This window comes from Ascaphus truei, chromosome 2, assembly GCF_040206685.1.
Source record: "Ascaphus truei isolate aAscTru1 chromosome 2, aAscTru1.hap1, whole genome shotgun sequence".
Classification (NCBI taxonomy): Eukaryota; Metazoa; Chordata; class Amphibia; order Anura; family Ascaphidae; genus Ascaphus; species Ascaphus truei.
In genome coordinates, this window is record NC_134484.1 from 313,022,759 (window position 1) to 313,044,361 (window position 21,603).

The following is a 21,603-nucleotide window of genomic DNA, read 5'->3' on the forward strand; positions in this document are numbered from 1 at the left end:
TTCTACAGTCACGAGATTGACGTATAACGTCCCATGCTTTATTAACTGCAACTCCACGTTTATAATATATTTACTCAAATGTGGATGTGGACGCCAGTACGTGGGGAGGACCACTAGAAAACTAAAGATTAGAATCCTAGAACATCTCCGATTGATTAAGAATAAAGATCTGAATCACCCTGTACCAAAACATTTCTCTAATTGTCCGCATGGTAATGCCAATCGTTGTACAGTACAAGGCATTGAACACATTCCCGCCTCCCCCAGAGGAGGAGATAGAGTTAAGATGCTAGATAGACGGGAATCTTACTGGATTTTTACTCTGAGGACTAGGGAACCCTTTGGCATGAACATTGATTGGGATATAAGTCATTTTCTCAACTAATTAAAATAATTTGTATTTTGGGTTTTTTCATATAGATAGGTCCACATTATTACTGTTCAGTATTTTTATGTAGCAATGCACTTTGCATTTTATGCACTGATGCACTCTTTTTTATTTATTATTTTTTATTCTTTCAATAATAATATTATGGACATAGACTAATTCATTAATTAAAATTTTCATTAACCCTCAATACTTATATATATTTGTTCTAATTTTCTCTTCCTGTTTTGCTTTCCCAATCCTTGTTCATGTTGTTCTATTCAATATTAAAGTAGGTTGGATACCATCACATATTCTATGAATATATTTGAATATTAATATACCATTAGGTCTAGGGTCAACTCATAAATAAGTGCATCTTAATAAGAAGCATCTTATGTTGTCCACTAAAGTGATTAGCTAGGACTATATTCTTATGTATATGCATCTGATTATAATAATTATTCTATAATTTGTACTTGAATTGTGGTCATGTTCAGTCCACGATCCACAAACTACCAAGTATCACCTACACAGGCATAGTTCATTATGAACCTAATGGGGGCCATTTATAGCACTTAGCTGTAAATTTATTATAGTAATATTATGCCCCATACATACTACAAATACCCACTGTCTATGCCTGTGTTGATCTACTGTTATTATAGTATTGAAATGTGTTTTTAATTCTGTTTTTTATCTTATTGTACATTTATGTGTTGTTAATAAAGTTTGTTTTAGGAAAAAAAAGAGAAAAAAAGACAGTCAGATAACATTACCATACCACCTGACTGGCCCAGCCAATGGCTGTGTACGCCGCGTCACCGCGACCCGTTGCGACGCGGGACGATGACGTCACACCCGGCAGCGCGAGGCACAGTACAGGTGAGTATAAATCACGCAGTTTTATACTTGTTTGTCACCTTGATAAAGTGCCTCGTGCACGAAACGCGTAGGTGCGTTCGTGTGGCTTTGCTGTTCCCTTGCAGCACCACCCTGCAATAAACCTGACCTGTTATTCAGCTGAGTGCTCACTGTGTATTTTTTCCGGTCTCATTGGGAGTTGGAAATTGAGGCAGTGCAACGCATCTTCACCTATCTTCCTGTTGTAATAATACAGGCCTACTGTTTGTGAAAGATACTTACTGTGAGCCTATAACAGTATGGGCGTTAAACAATTATTAATCACTTCATTCACTCATGTTTACCACCATTTAATTAGGTTTCATACAAGGCCTACTTACTGCCATCAATATGATCTGTGTAAAACTGGATTACATAGATATATTATTGGTTGTAACACTACAGGCCTTGTCAATTAAAAAAAGGCGTTGTTTGATGGTAAATCACAATTGCTCTCAAGCCAATGTAAAAGGCCATACAACATTGTAAACCTCTATTATTTAAACCTTTAAATAAATCACACCAATATTAAAATCTCTCTTTACATATAAGCCATTAAATATTGTAATATACACAGACATTAAAAGTTTGTTTTTACACACATATACATATGTATATTGTAATATATATAAGTAAGTATATAAGTAAGTGTGTATATGTATATATATATATATATATATGACTCATAAATATATAACATATATATATAAATATATATTATATATAATATATTATATATATAATATATTATATATAATATATATTTATATATATATGTATATATATATATATATACATATACACACTTACTTAAACTCTGATGCAGTCAGGGAGTTAACCAGACTGAAAAATAGACACTGAAATGTATTAAAAATAAAAAGATTACAACATTTGCAGGTGTCTGTGTATTTCATTATATGGCTGTGTAAGCACTATTTTCATAAAGCGTTCAATGTTTCTTTCCTCAACCCACAGTGTTTTTTAATTAAAATGTTACAGTTGTTTTGAGAAAGTAGATAAAAGTTGCTTAATGTGGCATTCACACTGAAATGCCTATCAGAAACCACAAATGTGAACCAATTATTTGTACAACTCCAATTGGTGGTTAGAGAACAGGAATAAAAGAAGAAACATTTTGTGACCTTGAATGCAAAGACACTAAATAGATAACATTATACTAGTTTGACCATTCTGAGCAGACAACATTCAAGTTCAGTCAGATTTTGTGTTAAGCTGCAATGGCTAACGATATGATTCAAAACAGCCATCCACACAAAGGATTTAAAAGGATGATAGCTGAGGCGATCGTATCAACTGCGGAACAGAAAGCCAACGTGGGCCAAATCTATGATTTGATTAGAACAAAGTATCCTTATTACCAAGAAACTGAGCGGGCACGAAATTTTAAATCCTCTGTAAAATTCACTTTATCAACTAATGAATGTTTTGAACGTGTGCAGGATAACCTACAAGAAAGGTATGGTTTTTGGCAGATTGCTAAGGAAAATAAAATCACCGTGGAACACGGCACATATATTCTGCTAAATAGCATATTTATTCCTAATAACAATAGCAATGGATCCGCTACTACTGTTCCGTGTGAATCGATACCTGCTGCAATATCTGCACCCTCCATTCCTGAAACACACATTCTACAAGAACATAACTACTATGATTTTTTTATCAAGCCTTTCTGCTGCAAACGCATTCGAATGGGTAACCGAAGAAATGAACCTACCTCCGGGCCAATTGTTTGAAGAAGGCAGTGGCGATTCCTATGAGCGCCTCATGGAGGAGATGTGTGTCATACAGGATTCAGCGTTTGGGTCAACCATGGATGCAAATGCATTGGTTTTCTGGAGCGTCCAGTTGAAGACAGACGAAGTGTTCCTTCTACAAGAATGGTAAATATAAAAATCGTTATGCCTTGACTCAGCGGTAAAACTTTTTTTTTTTTGTAACCACCATTTTTACTTTAAATGCGTGGATACAGCGTAACATTGCAGACTGCATAACATGTAGCGATCACAAACACATTGTTTCCTATTACAATATAGTAGAACCAGAAAGATTAGTACACATTGCTCACGGAATAAATATACGTAATTTCCTATCCCTTTAAACATATTAGCAACATGTTACCATAACTGTAACACACACCTGTTTTTTTTTCATGCAACATCTAAAAAAAAACCGGGTCGACCACGTATGACGTGGGACCCTTGTCATGTGCCAAGGCGTCCTTAAAAAGGATTACGGATGTAAGTCCCGCCCCCAAGCGACGTGCGCGCGTCAAAGCCTATTGGCTGTGTTGTTTTGTTATAGTTACGGTAACTGCACTGTGTCATGCGTGCGCGTCTGTGTTTGTGGGCGTGCACTGGGCGTTAGCTGAATGTTAATTGAGTGGGAGAAGTGTTTGCGTGCGCTTCACGCTGGCTTAACATGACGTCACACGTATTGCATTTGTGCATTGTGTTATCGGCCGTGCTTTCTGTCCACACACGTCTGTTTAAAAATAATACAGATGTAGTCGTTTAGAACGAATGTAGTTTCTCCTTCATTGTATTAGAAAGAAATATTTTATGCTTAATGGTATTTACAACATGTATTGAACGCACAACGTACGCATTGTTTTGCGCATGCGCTAACACTTAGTCGACCCAAGCGTGAAGTGCGTGCGCACAGTAAGATGTGCGCGCACATTTTTAAGTATACACCCAACGTTAACTTCATATACATAGTTATGCGTGCTACTAATTTTACAAACGAATACATAATGATGTATAGTTGTACTTCTAACATATAACTGAGTGACGTGTGTATCTACACAATCATATAGAGATGTGTAATGCGTTGTCACGGATACATATATAGTAAGGTGCCATATTTGACCATCATGTGTTTGCTGTATTTCAGAGATGTCGGGCAAGATACAATCGGATCAATGTATGATTTCAGAAGAGTCTAACTTTATATGAGATGATTGTGAGGAGGAGACACCGACTACTATACTACATATGGAACTAATTTTATATTGCTTGCAGCACTTATTAACAAACAATTAAAAATGTGATACCCGTATGCCTATATTGCATAAGCACTTAATTAACATAATGATGTTGCAATAGAGTGCAGCTATAATTTTTCTTGAGTGTTCTTTAATTACTACTAACATTTTATGACATGGTGTGTTTTATATATAACAACCATTCCCACTCTGCTAACACATTTGTGTATTCTATTGTGTAATGGAACGTATGACTGTCGAAACTATGTAATCATAATAATAATAATAATAATAGTATGTTCTTGTATAGCGGTACTAGTTGTACGCAGCGCTTTACAGAGACATTTTGCAGGCTGAGGTCCCTGCCCCGTGGAGCTTACAATCTATTTTTTGGCGCCTGAGGCACAGGGAGATAAAGTGACTTGGCCAAGGTCACAAGGAGCCGACATTGGGAATTGAACCAGTCTCCCCTGCTTCGAACTCTCTGTGCCAGTCTGTGTCTTTACTCACTGAGCCACTCCTTCTCCCAATGTAAAGGACACTTACAACCAACAAGCCATTTATAGTTAAAAATTTCTTGTTAAATGGGTATGTTGATGAAATGGTTTGGGACTGTAGCAAAGAATGTTATTGGCAAGATGTTGTGGTCCCCTACAATGCATGATGTTATGAATATTACATCAACATCATGTAATGAAGTACGTTTATGTGTATATTTCATGTAACAAGCTAAGTATAGTTTACTGTGTTCATTAAACTTTCTAAACATAAATAGTACAGTCAATATGATGATATAAGCTACCATAATAAACCTGCTGTTATCATTTGTCGGTGTTATACATGGATCATAAACAAATTGATACAGACACAAACAGTTGTCTTAAAAAGTGTGCCTATGGTAATGTGCATGTGATTGACGTTTATATTTTGAGAATACTTGTTCATTAACATCATGATAATGATGAAGTGACGTCAATGACATTCCAAATATATTAAGAACATTGTGATTGTGGGTAATTATTAATGCAAAATTACACTTACATTTCTGACACAATTGTGGTTTTGATTACAGTTTGACACTTGTTACATGTAGGTCACATCAACACACATGTGTGACTTATACATACACATGTGACAATGTTTAATGAATGTTGACAAATAATTTATAGCATTAATAATCACCTACATTGCTAAATATAAGATGTACAACGCATTGCTGTGATTACAGGCATTCATGCATGGAGTGTTATGATCAGTCAATTGCATCCGTGATTAATGAGCTCCCCTAAGTAAAAAAAATTCTACACTTATCCCCTTCTCTCCAAACACCTCTTTATTACATTAATGGAAATTATAAGGGAACATACATTAAATGTGATGAAATGGGAGTAATCATTTTATAATACAATGCACATTAAACCTCATTAGTAGCTAAATGCATGTACATGATTCAGAAAGTACATGTATGTAACATTTATCGTTGACCAATATGTTGGATTTGTACTTCAAATACTTATACGAATATTGAGGTAGGCACATCTTATGACATATGTCAGCAAATATACATACCATGACCAGTCATACTGGAGATATACCTATAATGCAATGGAGCAATATATAAATTGCAAACATTGACATGCCATCTTCAGTACCGTAAGCAACACAGCAAAGTGTGTATTTGGTGTTAAATGTGCAACACCATGTATATTTAATGACATTCAAAATGTAAACCAGCCTGGTGTACACATCATATGGATGTACATATTACACTGCTACAATAACATTGTATGTAACCATACTGCAAGAATGAATGACTATGGCCATACTATGTGTATTGTGTTTGCATAAGGAACAACACAAAGGTTAAATATTACTGCTTTGTTACACCAGTTGTATTCACATACACACAACTAATTTACAATGGAAGAGGGATTATATAACCTGTGCAACAATAACATACCGGTGCCACATCCCTTTGTGCACACAGCAGAGAAAAGAAAGGTGTGCAACCCATATTCATCTGTGTCCTAACAGAAGGTTATATAAAGAAACATTATTGTTAATATAACATAATTAATCTATAAATGTAGTACTAGGAACATATATGTTTTAACTTACAAGAAAAAAAGGAATTTATGAGATTCTGGCGTGTCTGGCCACCACTGGCTGTTTGTTCATTTTCAGCAGCTACATGGGTGGGATGCTCGTCTACCAAAGGCTCAGCTATGTCTGATTGTACATTGTGTCTGAGTGCCACATTGTGCAAAATGCAACAGGCAATAATAATATCAGACACTTTTTGAGGCTTGTATAGAAGAGCCCCACCAGTTCTGTCGAGACACCTAAATCTGGTCTTGAGTAGGCCAAATGTCCTCTCTATAACAGATCTTGTAGAGATATGGGCTGCATTGTACCTCTCCTCTGCTTCAGTTTGAGGGTTTAGCACCGGAGTCAAGAGCCACGGCCAAATTCCGTATCCTGAGTCACCTATAATGAATGGAGCACACATAAGCTGACATTAGTGATAAGATTCTACAATGAAAACATTCCTAAATAAAAATGTGTTTTGTGTTACAACATCCAAATGTGTACTCACCCAGCAGCCAACCATGTTCAAAATGTCCCTCTTCAAACGCATGGAAGGATAGAGGAATCGTGACTGGAACCAGGGAATTTGGGTACCACATGCATTATCCTCATCGTGGCATCACATACCACCTGTACATTCAGTGAATGGTAGTGCTTACGATTACGGTAAACATGCTCACTCTGACTAGGTGCAATCAAAGCAACATGTGTGCAATCGATTGCACCCAGCACACATGGTATCCCTGCTATATTATAAAAGGCATTCCTGACTTCCAGCCACTCTGTCGCCTCTGTAGGAAAATGAATATAATTCCTAGCGCGTCTATTGAGTGCATAGAGAAACTGGGTAAAGGCCCGCGAGAATGTAGATTGCGAGACCCCGCCCACTATGCCCACAGTTGTCTGGAATGACGCGGACGCAAGATAATGTAATGAGCACAGCATTTTAACAAGGCCAGGGACTGCACGACCTCTGGCTGTCACAAAATCTAAATCTCCCCTTATCTGTTCATAAACCGATAAGATTGCTGCTGAACTCAAACGATAGCGACTGACTATCTCCTCCTCACTCATCCCATCTAACAGGGTTCTCTCCCTGTACACACGCGGACGAGGCACAACTTGTCTCCTCTGTCTTCTCCTCTGATCTCCTGTCCCTCTACCTGTCCCTCGGCCTGTCCCTCTCCCTGTCCCTGTCGTATCCGCATGCCTGTCCCTGTCACTGTCCCTGGCTCTGTCCCTCCCTTGCCCTATGTCATTTTCTTCATCAGCAAGCATGTCATAAAAAAGAATGTTCCTCCGTCTCCTAAACAATCGCAACATTTTGAAATGAGTAGCTGTGAATGAGCAGGTAATGGGCGTCCTTTAAATAGGTATGTGATGATGTCAGGTGACATAGTAAAAAGCAAGGTGTTACATTAACATATTAAAGTACTTTGCTCACAAGCTGTGTCCATTTGAACAAAGAATTATTTGTTCTGTGTATTGAGCAGGCAATCATGATATTTGCCAATGATGTAACGTGAAGCTTTGTACAAACATTGTTTGAAAATTCTTAGTGTAATGTGCAATGCATGTAACACTTATGAACGCAACAGTCAGTCATGTAAATAGACAAAAAGCCTGAGATTGGCGTGTAAAATGTTTGCTGCAACATGTGTAATTAGCCATGTTATTGTCACATGTTCACAACAATGAATTCTCGTGTGCATATGCATACATTTATGTAATGAGGATAGTTGCTATATAATCAGTTTGAAAGGTATCACAATGATTAATTACTGTACATGTGTGTACAAGTTAGGTTGAAGTGCTTGTAATGCAACGGTTACAATGTGAACATGCAATGTGATTGAGTGTCCAATAAGTGACGTCATGAAAAAGGGAGGACCCAAAGTACATGTAAACATGAGAAGAAAGATGTACATGAACGTTTAAAGATGTGTTACACATTACAAGCATTGTGTAATGTAAAGCAACATGAATATACGGTGTATGTGTTAGATGTGTGACATGTGTAACATCATATAAATAATTGTCGCTCAGTTCAGTAAAATGTGTGATATGATGTGAGGTTCTCCTTTAAGAGTTGAGTATAGGATTTTCCCTTGACACATCATCACATGATGAGTAATGTGACACGCAAATGCTGAAAACATCTAAAAGTACAATGTAAATGAAATTATACACGTCAGGTGTGACACAATGCAGTGAATGCCCCCCACACTGTAATGCTAATCACATTTGTATTGTGAGCAATGGAACGTAAACTGTACTATAATGTTATACGTCCCCGCTCCATTGACTCCATTGATGTGCAGATGATTTTTTTTTTCTAAGTGCCGTTCCGGCAGCCTTAGCGATCGTTCTCCCCTCCAACTTACCAACTTTAGTTGGCGGGAGAAATTGGCCATAACATCTCAATTTCTTAGTGCCGATCAGCCCCGATAAGCTGATTTTGGTACTTGAATACAGCCGATTAAAAAAAGTGGCGATAAGTGCCGAAAACAGGCTTATCGACAGCAGACTGGCCATAACAAAATTATCGGCTACGAAACCTGCCGAAATCAAGCACATATCGGCGCTTACTGAATCTCAAACCCAATTTTGCCTATAAAATGGCGAAAAAACACTTATCAACGCTTACTGCAGAGCCCCAAGTGTTCCCTCAATCTCTTGATTTCTTTAAGTGCTATACTCGATCTTTTGGTAGATTATATTAAGAGCCATATGCACTCATATAATAGGGAACTTTACATTTAGAGAGAGAGCACGAAAATCAATTTTAATTGGAATGGACTCAAATGAAAAGTAATGGGAGGGGGGCATGATGGGGATAATCTGATGCTATTAAACAAATTAAACAAAATAGGATGGGGACTATGAGGGAGGGGGTGGTAACATAATGGAAGGAAGATTTTTAAGGCCTCGAAACCAGAGAGCTGGGGGGCCTGCCAAAGGAAAGCTTTGTTGCTGGCAAAATGCATACAATTGGAGCCTGTGAGGGGGGTTTAGCATACACAGGCCCAAGAGGGTCCAATGAAAGACAAGTGTATGTTAAAATGTAACAGTGTAACATACAACAATATGAATTTAAACATAACAACTCTTAGGGCTGCAATGTGAGAGAGGGTGGGACGACATGAATCTGGCGACCACATCCCCCAGATCCTCCCGAGTAAACATTAACCTCTCTGAGTCCAAACCTTGATAACCCCATGGATTGACAACTCTAACTGGAGCTAACCCAGATTAGATGATGGAGATCAGGAGTCTAGCCCAGGTCAAATCACTCAAGCAAAGAAATACCCTATGATCATGTTTGAATCCAGGCATCCCGACTCTGCCTAGAGGTAAGTCTTTGGTGCGGAATAGAAACTATTAATAAGAGAAACATGCACAAACATAAATCTGATAAGAGGGTAGACTTTTAAGGGTTAAGTGGCACGAGGGATCATCTCAGAGAGTTGCAGGAAGTCCAATGGCCAGCACGGGAATATCTAATTCCAGGAGAAAAGGTGGTGGGCCAGATCAGGAACATCCAATGTAAAGAAGAGAACTGTGAAGTTATATTTGGTCTTTTTTGATTAGTTGCAGTAACTTTGGACCATAGTAAACTTTGTGGTTTCGGCGACACCGCAACATGCAATCAGGCTGCTGCTTCTAGAATAGGTAAAAAATCAGCGCACCGCCAAAGTGGGTCCCAAGCCAAGATAATAAAAAGTCTTCTTTATTGATCCATCTAAAAGTGGTCCTACGCGTTTCGTGTAAACATACACTTTATCAAGGAGTATGCAATGCATGTACATCACTACCTTTATATACACAAGACTATTTCACAATTTCGCGCCAAAAACTGATGTCATGGACACGCCCCTAATGCATGATGATGCAACCAGTACCCTGGGACTGCCCCATATGATCATCCAAAACATCTATATAGGTATGTCACAAAACCCCTCCTCCCTGGTGTTCAGTCATCCAGTGAGAAGGAGACCTGGTGTGCCCGATCAGAATTCCCATGGTCCGCCAGGTAGGAGGGGTTTTGTGACATACCTGTATAGATGTTTTGGATGATCATATGGGCAGTCCCAGGGTACTGGTTGCGTCATCATGCATTAGGGGCGTCAGTTGACGTCAGTTTTTGGCGCAAAATTGTGAAATAGTCTTGTGTATATAAAGGTATACATTGCATACGCCTTGATAAAGTGTATGTTTACACGAAACACTTAGGAGGGTGTTAAACCTCCACTTTTAGATGGATCAATAAAGAAGACTTTTTATTATCTTGGCTTGGGACCCACTTTGGCGGTGCGCTGGTTTTTTCCCTGTTTGAATTGCCTTCTGAGACCAGCATCTCCTTACCAGGGTGCACGCTTTTACAGGACATTGGCAAAGGGGATTTGTGAGTATTATGCATTATTGTGAGTCCAGGAGCAATCTCAATGAGGGCTTGACTTGGGTTAGTCCATTCTGACCCACTTCTTGCCCTTCAGGGATCATTGGCTCTTCTGGGGACTTTACCTCAAAAAAAATTCATATACCCTCATGTCCGTTATTGCTTATTTGTCAATACAACTATACAAGGGATCAAGCGTTTACCGCCTTTATCACTTCAATTGCTTCTAGAATAGGCAGATTGCATTGGCCATTTTTTTAATATTTGGGCAACTTCCCGGGCAGGAATTGTCTTTATTTTATTAGGCATGTTTAGCCGGAGCGTTCTGCTGTTACCTGCAATTGATTTTGGGTGTGCAGGTGTAATGGATCGGGGGACTCATGCTTCCCAACGTGTCCCTGTCATCTCTGTTCCCACGACTTCCAATCACCCCTCTTTCCTGCGTTCTCACTCTCTCCCTTCCTTCTCTCTCGGTTGCTCCTCCGCAGTGCGGTTTGCATGCCCTGATGCGCGTTCGGGTCACGTGCGCGGCTCCCGCACTGCGCGCGCACGTTCCCGGACACTCGCTACCCTCCGCGGTACCAGCACCCCCCGGTGTACGCTTGTCCCCCCAGTCCTTACATTACCTGGCTCCTCCGCCTCTCCTTCCCTTCCGCCTCCGGTGCCAAACGTCCTCCCGGCGGTGTGTCCCTTGCGCCCTGTTACATGCACAGTGCACGCGCATAACACACTTACAGAAGGCGCGCGCACCCGCTCCAGTTATTTGCCACCCCATAACTCTAGCTCCGCCCCTCCGTGGCTTACAAGCTATTTCCCTTGATTATTTCCCTGTCTCCCCCCCTGCTCTCTCAGACCTATCCCTGCAAACTCTCACTCAGATCTCTGCTCCACCTCTCTTCCCTATTGGTCCTCCTTCCTTTATAACCCCTCTCTGTCCTCTTAGTCATTGCTCTGCACAGCTTTCCTGTAGCTCCTGTGTGTGCAGTGTCTATGCCTAGCTCCCTTGTCTATTTCAGCGCTGGTTCCTGTCCCTGCCCCTGTTTGGATTTCCTTGGTTTGAACTTGTGTACTACTTTGGATTTGACTACTCTACCTTCTCCTGCCCTTGAACTCTGGCTTACGGACATCACTACGCTGCTTTCTCCAACCCTTGAAGCCTGGCTTACGGACATCACTACGCTGCTCTCTCCAACCCTTGAACTCTGGCACACAGACATTACTCTCCGATCTCTGGCACCCCGGACTCAGCAAGTATACGTTAACCCTTTCTTACCAGGCCCGGCAACGCATTACCACACTCCGGGCACGCCCTCACTGCTGTGGGTGCGTGTTATACCCTTATCCACCTCAGTACTGGGGACTGGCCAGGTCTGCGGGCATACAGGCGTTACAGCAGGTATGTGTTGTCTGCTTCTGTCAGCTGCACCGTCCCCCTACTGCAAGGAGCTCACTCAGTTCACAACCATTTCCTGACCGCGCGCATGCTTCAGTCACAACATTTTGAAAATGCTGATTTAAAAGTTCATGTGACCCGGGGTCATTGTGTGTGTCAAGTGAAATTCAATTCAATTGTAAGACACTAGCAACATTCTGGTGAATTACTAATGCATAACAAGTAGACAATGTTCAAAGTGAGTTATATGCTTTCCCAAACAGTCCTTTGTACAGCACATGGAGAGATACCTGTGTACAAAACAGCTGAGAAACCTGTATGATATCATAATTGGATATGTAAAATATATTCTATTGATCCAAATTAGCATATTTCCCAGGTATCTCAGATGTGCAAAGGTATATCTCCATGAAACATTTTTACATCTCTATTCAGCAGCAGCAGTTTGGGCTGATTTTCAGCCGAAAATCCTGTGACATCATTGGGGAGTTTGTCCAAAAAGGCCTGATTGGCTGCTTCAAAATATATGGAAGTACCACTTAAATCATCCATGTCTGAGGTGAAAATAACAACTGTAACACTGCACCTAAGAGATTGACATGAAATGTAACAAACAAGATTTGCATTTTTTCTTTCTTTTTTTTTTTTCATTTGTCATATTGATGTTAGAAGAAACGTTTGCGCCCTGTCATAGAAATAGTAGCTTAAACATACAGTAGCATTATAAATGCACTGAAAACTGTTGTGGTGCTGTAACCTTGAACTTCCATGGTTGAAACTTTTGTGACAAAATGTTATCCATTGCAAATTCAGTGATAGCAGCATTAACCCTTTTAGTACCAGGTTGCCATTGCCTTTCGAGAAGCAGAAACACGGTTTTATCTACTGTATGTTCGGGGGGCTAGGATTTTGCACCCCTGAACTCACCCATCTCTAGTTTAAAGTGTCTTTAAGTATTAATACGTCATCAAAATTAAATTGATAATTACATATAGTAAACCATTTTAAATATTATTTTCAATCATTAGAAACTTATAATACATAGGCCAGATTTACAAATCTTTTGGAGAACTCGTAAGTATACAGTATCCTCTCCCAGCTACCACTATAAACCGTCATAGTACACATTGTGTATAGGTAGTCCTCGTTTCAGACGTTTTGCTTTCCGTCGGATGCGTTTTCCAGCGGCGCATAATGCAGTAAAAAAATTATTATCCGCCGCAGTTTTTGCGCATCCGATGAAAACTGCAACAGTTAACATGGATTCCACTTTCCGACTGTCCCGCATACAACGCGGGTTTGCGGGATGCATTGTGTCGGAAAAGCGAGGACTACATGTATAATAATCCAGAGTTGCTGTACAACTGACATACCAAAAGAAGAACCATGTGGTGACGTTCGAAAACTTGTATACTATAATCCATTGATGGGCCAATAAAAGATATCAAACCACCTATGTTTTCCTTTTTTTTTTTCATATAAAATATGGTACCAATTTGGCTAGATATCTTTTTCATCTTATTCCTAGTAAAGTTGTGAATGATTCACATTTACAAAACTTTTGGAGAATTCGTATCAAGTTCCTTAAGCAGAAAAATGGGTCTTGCATTCACATTTAACAGAAAATTAATGCGCCTTATTATTCTTATGGCAAATGTGATTTTACTGTCATATGCAAAACATGCATGAGTATGTAAATTAGTACACACACAGTACTATTTTTATCACAAGCTACTCCTGTGGTCATACAGTACTACTCAGGTCATTCATACATATGATGAAAAACCTGTCATGTTCCTTCTGATATTAATCTCTGAGGAGTAGACCACATTAAATGATATAAATACTCCCCTCAGGATTAATGTAATCTGAATACTACTGTATAACTGAGACGGTCTGAAACCAGTCTTGTTTGCCTACCATGTGCAAACACATATAGTCACAGAGTTATTAATACTACTTTCACACATTTAAAGGGTCTTTACCTCTGAGTATCCTTTGAACTTCTCAAGATCAGCCTTTTAGGGATTATCTCATGAGAATCCCTTCATACACACCCACTGACTGCATCTGAGGTGCGAATAAAGTTTGAGACAGTGGGCAACATCCTAGTTTCCGTTGGGTGTGTTTTCTGATTCATTTACAGTACTTTTATAAATTTTCGTGTAGTCATTGCTTGTCTTATATTTCTTAATTTATGTTTGGCTCTCCTTGTGCCCCCTCCCTTTGGTGAAAACAAGAGGAGGGTCACTCCTTCTCTCAGTGTGATGTGGCCTTGTCTGTTGGCCAGTCACAGCACAGGTGGGTGGGCTTTTGGCTTCTAGGGCTTTATTCTAGAAGTGAATAAAAGCTAAATTTTAACTATGTTATCAATTCACTACCTTGATCTGAGTAGCATAAAAGGAGCTTTCTTTTGCCTCTGCAAATGTTTGTTCACACACTGTTTATTTTTCTCCTCCTAACACCATTTCAATTGCACATTACCATGGTACCGCAGACCGTGTGGACAGAGCAATCAGATTGCCTTAAGGCAGTGATCGTGTCCATGCGGAGTGTGGGCACGTGCGGGCAGAAGCGGGAGGGGGCGCGTGTTGCGCAAGAAATCAGTTTCAAATGATTTCTTGGCACGGCAGGCCGGTCACGTGAGCGTTTTGCCAATGAGGGCGAACCAGCTCCGTGTTGCCACTAAGCACGCCACTGCGCATCTCCACTGGCCAAAAAACGCAACCGCTTCACGCGGGTGACATCACGGCTGCACACGCCTCCGTACAGGCAAAGGCACCAAGGCCCCTGCCTAGCAGGAGCTCCCCACCCCTCCAACCCCCAATATTGTATCCTACAATTAGTAACATTAAGTACAAAGCAATTCAATGTTCATATATTTCCTTTCACATCGGAACACACATCATGGGAAATATGTTAGCAGCTTTCTATTTTTGGAGAAATATTAATTACAAATAATATTTATACAGTAGGCTCCGTCACATATGGGTACCATTGCTAATTGTCTGTAAATGATTTATTACACAATTATTACATTGTAATTATTGCAACTTTGGAATTGCTAATGCGTTCTTTCCACATTTAAGTACTGTATGAGTCAATAACAATTGTAGCTCCTAATGAAAACACTCGGCCACAACTACTGTACTCAATTTGAAAGCATGCTAGAGCCCTCATAGTGCTTACGATCGCTTAGTAAATATAGCCCTATGTATATGTAGCCCCGGTAAGAAATGGGGGCTATATATCTTTCTCCTACTGGTGCAAGTCCTGTTAAGGGCAGACCACCAGTAGTTATCATGGTTTCCCCCCCCCCCCCCCCCCGCTTCAAGCCCTGCCTGGATTGATGGAGACAGGCCTCTGACTCTGTGTGCGGGCCTGAGACAGAGGGTAGGGACATCATGCTGTCTAAAGTTAGGTCCGCCTGTTCCTGTAAGTGACAAGCAGTTATGTCCTGGGAGCTGAGGAGTGAAGTTCTGGTCTGAGTTAGAGTAAGACCAAGTAGTTCTGTTATGTCCTGGGAGCAGAGAGTGCTGTGAGGTCATGATTAGAGTGACACCTGTGCTTGGAGAGGAGGCAGAAGACCAGCCCGTTTAGAGCTGATAAAACTATAGCTGGTGGACCAATGCCCCTCACCCTGCTCAGGGGTTGAGGGGGGGGGAATCTTACCACACCCAGAGGGTATACCCTTGGGGTGGGTGTCGGGGGTATTGAAGCCCCATACAGCCCATCCTGCAGGGGTACAGCCTGGAGGAGAAGGAGAGGAGGACAAGACCCTATACACGCTGTGCATGAACTGCTGCTGTGCATGAACTGCTGCTGTGTGCTGCTACTAATCTGCTGTACAGAATAAAGAGACATTGCTGCTTTTAACAAAGAACTGACTGAGACTGGAATCTCTCATCCCTGAGTGGGAATTCTCTGTAAGGGTTCCACCCCATATCCCTGGGTCTTATAGAGATGGAGGCGCTACACCGTTGCTAGAGAAGATGGAGGCATATACCCCAGAAGCCTGTGCCTGTTATCCCCAATACCAATGCGGGAGACTCAGGCCCTCCTGTTCCTCACAGGTATGCACCACCAACATGCATGTAGCCAGCCCTCACTACACCCTAGAGGTCCAATCTGCGACATTTGGAGGCGAGCTGCTGAGATCCAGAACAGGACAGGCTTTCAGCGAAAGCAGAGCTGGAAGAGATAATTGCATCTTCCATGCAAGTGCTGGATAGAGTAGGGTATGTATGCATACCAGGGGTAGTCAGGGGAGCATGGATTCCCGCACAGTACACCCTGGGTGCCCTAAGAGGGTGATGTAAGATGGGTGTGGAGCTATAGCTGTCCTAGTCCCTTGAGGCAGATAGTGTGAGGCAACTGGGGGGGTTAGCCTGTTAACTTGTCCAGGGACCATGGCCCAGGTCCCGCACTATGAGTGGCCAAAAGTTGGAGATGCCCGTACCTTAGGGAGATGCCCGGGTACACTAGCCAGCACCCACATAAAACACACCACAGAGTACTTGTAGGAACCGTCAGCGAGTGCGGTGCACAGAGAAAGAGTTCTGCCTAGCCTGGGGTATGCCACATCATATCAGTGGGTAAAAGCAATAAGAGAGAGTATGCAGAGAACGTTTAGTGAGCAGTGTGAGAGCAGTCAGTGTCTAGGAACGAGCTATGCACTAGACACTGAGAATAGTGCAATTATACATTTGGAGGGCTCATCAAAGATGCCGGCCGTCCCTACATGTGCTCCGCGGAGCATGAAAGAGTTAAAAGAGGTGACCGCAGCGCCATCCACGGCCCAGCAGTTAGCAGCCGAACTAAAATGGCGACTCCCGCCAATCCTGGATCGCGCACGTGAAGCGTGCAAAGAGACTGTCAGAGAAATGTGGAGGGAGATGTGCAGGGGTTTGGCGCCAAACCCAGATCCCCTGCAAAAGGAGCGGAGCGGTGCGAAAGCTGAAAGCCCACCCACCTGTACTGTGACTGGCCAACAGACAAGGCCACGTCACACTGAGAGAAGGAGTGACCCTCCTCTTGTTTTCACCAGAGGGAGGGGGCATAAGGAGAGCCAATCAGGAGCGTCCTCCCCAGCAAAGGGAGGAACCGGAAGTGAGAGCGAGGAACTTCACTTCCATCTGGCATTCGAAGAGCAAGGAGCTGAAACACTGAACTGTTCCACCCCTGAACTAACTATGTCAGAACTAAGCACGACGGTCTTCCAACTCCCAGGAAGCTTCCTGGTGGTGGAGATCGAGGGCCGAGAGTACCTCCGGTGCCTGTGCGTCCACTGCAGGACACCTCGGAACGGCCGCAAGCACCAAAGCACGATGCCTTCAATGTGGCACGTACTACCTATGGCCTAACGAACCATGGCCCATGCTAAAGACCCCTCGGGGTGCCTCTCCAGGAACACTAACGGAGGTGGCAGAGACAGCAGACGAGGCTGCCCTAGTTCCCTGCATCACTGCTGAGGTGGGAACCAAGGCCCAGCCAACTACAGAGCCGAGCGATGTTCCGGCGGAGAAGAGCGCGACCGCACTGGAGGTACCGGAGCAGGCCCGTTTCGTACCACTACCCACTGGCGGAGCCGCAAAAGACCCAGGTGACTCCCTAGCGGAGGATCCGATCAAGTCGTCTTCGGAGGAAGAAGATGGCGTTTCATCGGTGGCGATGCGCCTACCGGCGAACCACCCCAGCTGTAACCTAGATGGTGGTCCACTTACCAGAGAGAGGGAGCAGACGAGTCCAGACACCTCCCGACGGTGAGCGCTGGTGCGGCCTGAAGCCCCTAGAAGTCCCACGGCTGTGGTGACTCCCAGTGCGGCGGAGACGGGATCCGAGACGGCTCCGGAGGAACCAGAGAGCATCAGCCAGCAGCGGAGTGGTAAGGAGACACCCCCACCCCTTACTCCCGCCAGACGAAGAAGGAACATGCAGAGGGCGAGAGAGAAAGGCTTGTGGCCTACTTACCCGTCCGCGGACCGGATGATCCACCACCGCCCCTTCCGGTCTTCGACGCACTTCCGGTGCGTGACCACAGAGCGGATGGAGATTCCGCGGGCGGCAACGATGATGACACTTCCGGTTCTGGTTGGCACATAGGGCCGGCGGCCATCTTTGTGGCCCGAGGAGCCGCCATGGCGGCTGCACTTGCCAACCTTGACTGCCACGGCATTCACAGAGGAGCACGAAGCACGCTGGAGAGGGCAAGCAAGAAAGTGCCCAGTGGTCGTGGCATTACCCGCTTTCTGGACATTGATTCGGACATTGCCCCAGCCCCAGCCCCTAGTGCCATCACCCCGGCCACTGCCCCTGCCCTGTCACGACTCATGACACCGGGACCTAGCGGGGATAAGTTAAGTAAGAACCCCAAGTACTCCAAGGATTTGAGGGATTGGGAACTAAGTGACGAGGGATCTGATGGGGAAGTACCATATGATAATGTGATACGTGTGCCTAATCCAATGTCATTTTCTCCTGTGTTCAGAGGGAGGGCCCGAGGGTCCCACACTACTGCGGAGGCAGGGCCTGTAAGCAAAGTGCTTTCCAAAATGAACCCCACCATCTACATTAATGCAAAAGGTAGACGCAGCTGCTCGCGCTCTACAGAGGCGGTCACGTCCGGTGTATCATCCCAAGCTGAGTCAGAGACAGGTACTTCTAGTGTAGTGTCCGAGTACGAGCACCGTGACAAGTGGTGGGCACCCCTGTTCACTGGGTACCACAAGGGTATGGACCGTACCAGGTTCCTGTTAATTAGGAGCAACATAGTAGACCATTGGTGGGTGGTAGGTGCCTATACTCCCCAGGAGGTGGCGGATGAGCTAGAGCATAGATTTCAAGAGATAGAACAAAAGATCATCCTTCCTAAGGGGCCTAGTATTTTGTATGATGACATTGCTCCTGCAGAACCGGAGTGTTGGGTACTGCCAAGCAGGGCGGGCCACAGGAAGCTGCCCAGGTTGAGCCGAGCAGACAGAGCTATAGTGGCTAGGTATAGGCAGTCACACGGATATGATTTCCCTTATGTGCCTGAGCCGATAATGAGTGTTTTTCCCCCCCGCTTCAAGCCCTGCCTGGATTGATGGAGGCAGGCCTCTGACTCTCTGTGTGGGCCTGAGACAGAGGGGAGGGCCTGCTGACATCATGAGGGGTGGGGCTGTCTAAAGTTAGTTCTGCCTGTTCCTGTAAGTGACAAGCAGTTATGTCCTGGGAGCTGAGGAGTGAAGTTCTGGTCTGAGTTGGAGTAAGGCCAAGTAGTTCTGTTATGTCCTGGGAGCAGAAAGTGCTGAGAGGTCATGATTAGAGTGACACCTGTGCTTGGAGAGGAGGCAGAAGACCAGCCCGTTTAGAGCTGATAAAACTATAGCTGGTGGACCAATGCCCCTCACCCTGCTCAGGGGGTGAGGGTGGGAATCTTACCTCTCCCAGAGGGTATACCCTTGGGGTGGGTGTCGGGGGTATTGAAGCCCCATACAGCCCATCCTGCAGGGGTACAGCCTGGAGGAGAAGGAGAGGAGGACAAGACCCTGTACACGCTGTGCATGAACTGCTGCTGTGCATGAACTGCTGCTGTGTGCTGCTACTAATCTGCTGTACAGAATAAAGAGACATTGCTGCTTTTAACAAAGAACTGACTGAGACTGGAATCTCTCATCCCTGAGTGGGAATTCTCTGTAAGGGTTCCACCCCATATCCCTGGGTCTTATAGAGATGGAGGCGCTACACCATTGCTAGAGAAGATGGAGGCATATACCCTAGAAGCCTATCCCTGTTATCCCCAATACCAACGCGGGAGACTCAGGCCCTCCTGTTCCTCACAGGTATGCACCACCAACATGCATGTAGCCAGCCCTCACTACACCCTAGAGGTCCAATCTGCGACCGGGGGTGGGGGAACATGGGTTACGTATATATTTGTTATTTTTTGTGGTTGGAGTTAGATGAGTCGAGCATTAAAAATAGAGGAAAATTATTTACTTAGTTTTACCTTCAATATACCTTGATAATTGTGGATTCAAAGCCTTTCAGTGTATGTCAGTAAATCTTTACTTGTATTTGCTCTGTGACTTTCATACAGAAAGTACTGAAGAAACCTTTTAGACAGAGTCAACAAGACATATTCCTTTGGGATATGAAAGAATTAATGGTTTGGGGAAATAATTGACTTTCAGGATTTGAAGGTGACAAGAAATGTAGCTGGTGGAGGTGACTGTGTCCTTTTTTTCATTATTGGTGTGGGCTAGTTTTGCTGTGTAGAGCAGATGACAATTTTTACTGTGGATCATTTTAAGTAGATCGAAATCAGTTAACTATAAATAGCAGAAGGAATTACAGTACACAAAAAAAAATGCATTCAATACATTACAATATTAGAACAACTAAATTGCAAAAAACGAATATGTAGCTACTTATACTATTTAACAACCCCAAAATATTATAGATTTGTAGCATCCTGTCTAAATATTGTGTGTGACAAGGAAATAATTAACTTTGCAAAGTAGCTACAGAAATTCTTACTGGGCACTCAACTATAGAGACTCGTTGTTTCTGATGGCTGTTTATTCACATCCCCTGTGGGTGCGTTCCATCCCACAACCCTGATTTTCTTGGAACTCTCAAGTGAAGTTACTGTACATACACAACACTTGATTATTGGCAATATGTTTCCATTATAAGTAAATTCAAATCTCTAGAGATGATTCACTGGGACTTTTATCACATTTATTCTATGGGGGTAATAGTTTAACCTGGAATAGCACCGATCAAGTAACTATTGCATGGAAACTCCCATTGACTTCAAAGAGCGTTTTTGTGCGGTATTGCAGTTTAATGAAAACACTATTCTCATTCAATACAGAGTGAAAAGTTATCTGAGGCAGCATGGGAAAAATCCTCAATGGTTTTTCGGCAGAATTAAAAATCACCATTGAGAGGGTATGGCTTGCAAAACAGCCCAATTCAACAATCTATATGGCCTTTACCACATAGAATATGAATATTGTATGCCCTAAACTTTTTCTAATAAGGCATTGGGTAACCCACTCACCAGCCCTGGGGGGTGGGGGGGGGCATACTCCAACATACCTACCAACCCTCCTCCCCCATCTCTAATGAGGTTGAGCAAGTATATTTGTGTTCTAAGAAAATGAACTAAACACAATGTAGCAAAACCCAATGTACAGTATGTTGAATAATTGCCTTAGAATCAGCATAAACATTATACCAGGTAGTTGTAGTATTTTGTGCATGAGAAATACTGTCCTGCACTTCGGCTGTCTCTAAGGCACCTTTATGGTGTCAATCCGTCAAGTAGCTGATAAAGAGGGAGCTGTATATGGCCATTGAGTTGCCCGGAGTAGGGGGGAATATAAACAAATAAACCCTTACCTATTCATTCTCTCCGGTCTGGGACCTGCTCTCCTCCACAGCATGTGCGTGCTAGT

The 21,603-nt window shown here is 42.9% G+C and overlaps 1 protein-coding gene across 2 annotated transcripts in view; it reads left to right on the forward strand.

Annotated features, from left to right (window-relative positions):
- Positions 1-21,603, forward strand: part of VWC2 (von Willebrand factor C domain containing 2) — a 593,413-nt gene that overhangs the window by 569,034 nt on the left and 2,776 nt on the right. The gene's annotated exons all lie outside the window — the stretch shown is intronic.